The sequence below is a fragment of the Nomascus leucogenys genome, chromosome 5 (genome assembly GCF_006542625.1).
Source record: "Nomascus leucogenys isolate Asia chromosome 5, Asia_NLE_v1, whole genome shotgun sequence".
NCBI lineage: Eukaryota > Metazoa > Chordata > Mammalia > Primates > Hylobatidae > Nomascus > Nomascus leucogenys.
Genome location: NC_044385.1, coordinates 103,347,161 through 103,351,461, shown reverse-complemented (window position 1 = coordinate 103,351,461; position 4,301 = coordinate 103,347,161).

The following is a 4,301-nucleotide window of genomic DNA, read 5'->3' as shown; positions in this document are numbered from 1 at the left end:
TGTAATTAGATATTATGGTCTGTATAAATTTGATTCCTTGAAATTGATGGGACTTCCTTTGTGGCTTAGTACATTATGAATATATAGAAATGTTCCATTTGTACTGGAGCAGCAGTATGTCTATATTCTATTTGTTAGGTGCAGGGTACCTACACACATATAATAATTCATATAAATATAAATATATTTATCTAAATGTATAATATTTATATAGATACATAACTTATGTATATTTGTTTGAAATCAAATTGCCTACTTCTGTTATTCAAATCTTCTGTAGTCCTACTCATTATCTATCAATTACTGAAAGAAAAGTATTTAAATGTGCTATTATGGTAATGTATATGTAAAAATATTTTTGTTTTACATATTTTATGCATACATGTTCATGATTTAGATATTCTTTGAAGCATCCCAATTGTTATTATGTAATGTTTCTTGTTTAATTACTTTTACCTTAAAATATATTCCATCTAACATTAATAATATTAATGTTGCTACTTCAACTTTCTTTTAGGTAGTAATTTTAATCTTCGGATCTTTCTAAGTTGCTTTGTTTTAGAAGTGATTTGCATAAGGTGCATATAATTGGATTTTATCATTCAATCTTATGTCTCTGTTATTTATTAGGTATTTATGTTTATTATAATAATTGCTATTTCTGAACTTATTTTTATCAGAATATTTTGTTTTCTCTTCACTACACTTCATCCCCCTTTCTAACTTTCCTTGGATTTTTAAATTTATATATTTCATTTTTTCCCCTGCTCATCCAAATGCTATGAATTTTATTTCTGTTACTTGCAGTTACTCTTCATTTTTTAAGAATCATGTTCAAGAATAAATTTTTCTAACAAATTTTCAATTTATTTCCTTGTATGAATAGAACAGGGATTTTTAGAATTTATTGATACTTTTTCTGTATACTTATTATTGCCTAGATTTTTACTTTCACCTCTTTTGAGGTGACACTCATACACACACAAATAATTATTTTAACAGTAAATAAATTACTAGTTTAAAAATCAATGTATACAGGCATTTTTTCTTTTATCTCTTTCTTACTTCTGGGTGTGTCTCCTTTTCCTTATTATAAAAATTATTTTTATGTTTATTTGTTTGTTTTTAGTAAAGCTCTGTGGGAAAATATATATGTATTCTATCTTCATCCTTGAATGTGCTTTAGCTAGAAATAAAATTCTGGGTAGACAGATATTTCCCCAAGAATTTTAAAGACATAATTTTATGTCTTCTGGCATCTACTGGTAATAATTAGTTTAATTGTAAGTCTCTATTCTCCCTGGTAGATTTTAAGAACATGTCTGTGTTTTGCTATTTCCTCATTATGTGTCTAGTTATGCATTTACTTTTATTTATCTGGAATACATTTTCTTTTTTATGTGTGTAAATTTAATGAGCACAAGTGCAGTTTTGTTACATGCATATATTTGTTTAGTAGTGATGTCTTGGCTTTTAGTGTATCCATCACACCAATAATGTACATTGTACCCATTAAGCAATTTTTCATCATCCTACCCCTTTTGGCCTCCTGCTTTTCTGAGTCTCTACTTTGTATCATTCCACACTCTATGTCCATGTGTACACATTATTTAGCTCCCACTTATAAGTGAGAACATGCAGTATCTGACTTTCTGTTTCTGAGTTGCTCCACTTAAGATAATGGCTTCCAGTTCCATCCATGTTGCAACAGAAGATATGATTTCATTCTTTTTTATGACTAAATACTATTTCTTTGTATATATGTATACCACATTTTAATCCAATCATCTGTTGATGATGGACACTCAGGTTGATTCCATATATTTACTAGTGTGAATAGTACTGCAATAAACATGTGAGTGTTGGTATTTTTTTCATATAATGATTTATTTCCTTTGGGTAGATACCTAGTAGGATTGCTGGACTGAATGGTAGTTCTATTTTTAATTCTTTAAGAAATCTCCATAATGTTTTCTGTACAGATTTTACTAATTTACATTTCCACCGACTTTGTATAAGCATTCTTTTTTCTCTGCATCCTTGCCGACATCTTTTATTTTTGACTTTTTAATGATAACCATTCTGACCGATGTAAGATAGTATCTTATTGTGATTTTAATTAGCATTTTTTTATGATTAGTGATGTTAAGCATTTTTTTCATATCCTTATTGGTCATTTCTAGTCTTCTTTTGAAAATTGTCTCTTCTAATCCTCTGTCCACTTTTTAATGGGGTTATTTTTATTGTTGTTATTGAGTTTTTTGGGTTCCTTGTAAATTCTGGATAACAGGCCCCTGTTGGATGCATACTTTGCAAATATTTCCTCCCATTCTACAGGTTGTCTCTTCACTTGTTGAATATTTATTTTGCTATGCAGAAGCTTTTAGTTTAATTAACTCCAGTTTGCCTATTTTCTCTTTAGTTACTTGTACTTCTTAGGTCTTAGTCATAAATTATTTGCTGAGACCAATGTCCAGAAGACTCTTTCCTTGGTTTTCTTCTAGTATTTTTATAGTTTCAGGTCTTACATTGGAACCTTTGATCCATCTTGAGTTGATTTTTGTATATGGTGAGAGATAGGGGTCCAGTTTCATTCTTCTGCATATAGAAATCCAATTTTCCCAGGACTATTTATCGAAAAGGGTATCTTTTCCCCATGTGTATTCTTGTCAACTTTGTCAAAGATTAGTTGGCTCTAGATATGTGCATTTATTTCTAGGTTCTTGATTCTGTTCCATTGATCTATATGTTTGTTTTTATACCTGTACCATGCCGTTTTGATTACTGTAACAATGTAGTATAATTTAAGTCAGGTAGGTGATGCCTCCAGCTTCGTTCTTTTTGCTCAGGATTGTTTTGATTTTATTCAAGCTCTTTTTTGGTTCTATATGAATGTTAGGATATCTTTTCCTAATTCTGTGAAAAATGATGCTATTTTAACAGAGATTGCATTGAATCTGTAGATTGCTTTCTGCAGTATGGATATTTTAACAATATTAATTCTTCCAATCTATGAGCATGGGATGTTTCTCCATTTGCTTGTGTCATCCACAGTTTCTTTCATCAGTAGATTTCCTTGTAGAGATCATTTGCCTCCTTGGTTAAATATATTCCTTGTTTGTTTTTGTTATTTTTGTAGTTATTGAAAATGGAATTGCCCATTTGGTTTCTCAGCATGATCATTATTGGTGTACAGAAAGGCTACTCATTATTGGTGTGTAGAAATGTGTATAGAGTTTTGTACATTTACTTTTTATCCTGAAACTTTACTGAATTCATTTATCAAATCTAAGAGTTTTTTGGTAAAATCTTAAGGTTTCTTAGATATAAGATTATATCATCAGCAAAAAGAGATAACTTCACTTCCTCTTTTCTTATTTGAATGCCTTTTATTTTTTTCTCTTGCCTGATTGCTCTGGCTCAGACTTCCAGTACTATGTTAAATAGGAGTGGTAAAAGTGGGCATACTTGTCTTGTTATAGTTCTTTTTTTTTTCTTTTTGAGACGGAGTGTTGCTCTTTCACCCAGGCTGGAGTGCAGTGGCGCTCTCTGGGTTCACTGCAAGCTCCACCTCCCGGGTTCAGGCCACTGTCTTGTCTCAGCCTCCCAAGTAGCTGAGACTACAGGCACCCACCACCGCGCCCAGCTAAGTTTTTTTGTATTTTTAGTAGAGACAGGGTTTCACCGTGTTAGCCAGGATGGTCTCGATCTCCTGACCTTGTGATCCGCCCGCCTCAGCCTCCCAAAGTGCTGGGATTACAGGCGTGAGCCACCGCGCCCAGCCTTGTTATAGTTCTTAGGGGGAATGCTTTCAACTTTTCCCTGTTGATTATGATGTTAGCTGTGGGTTTGTCCTATATGGCCTTTATTATTTTGAGGAATGTTCCTTCTATGCCTAGTTTGTTGAGGGTTTTTAGTCATGAAATTTGGTGTCAAAATGATACCAAATTTTATCAAATGCTTTTTCTGCATCTATTGAGGTGATCATATGCTTTTTGTCCTTAATTCTGTTTATGGGATGAATCACATTTATTGATTCATGTATGCCGAACTATTCCTGCATCCCTGGAATAAGCCCTGCCTGATCATGGTGTATTGTCTTTTGATGTGCAGTTGGATTCAGTTTGCTGGTATTTTGTTGAGGATTTTTGCATCTGTGTTCATTGGGGATATTGGTCTATAGTTTTCTTTTTCTGTTGTATCCTTGCCTGGCTTTGGTGTCAGGATGATACTGGCTTCATAGAATGAGTTAGGGAAAATTCGCTTGTAATGTATTTTTCGGGGAAAATTGCAGCAGGATT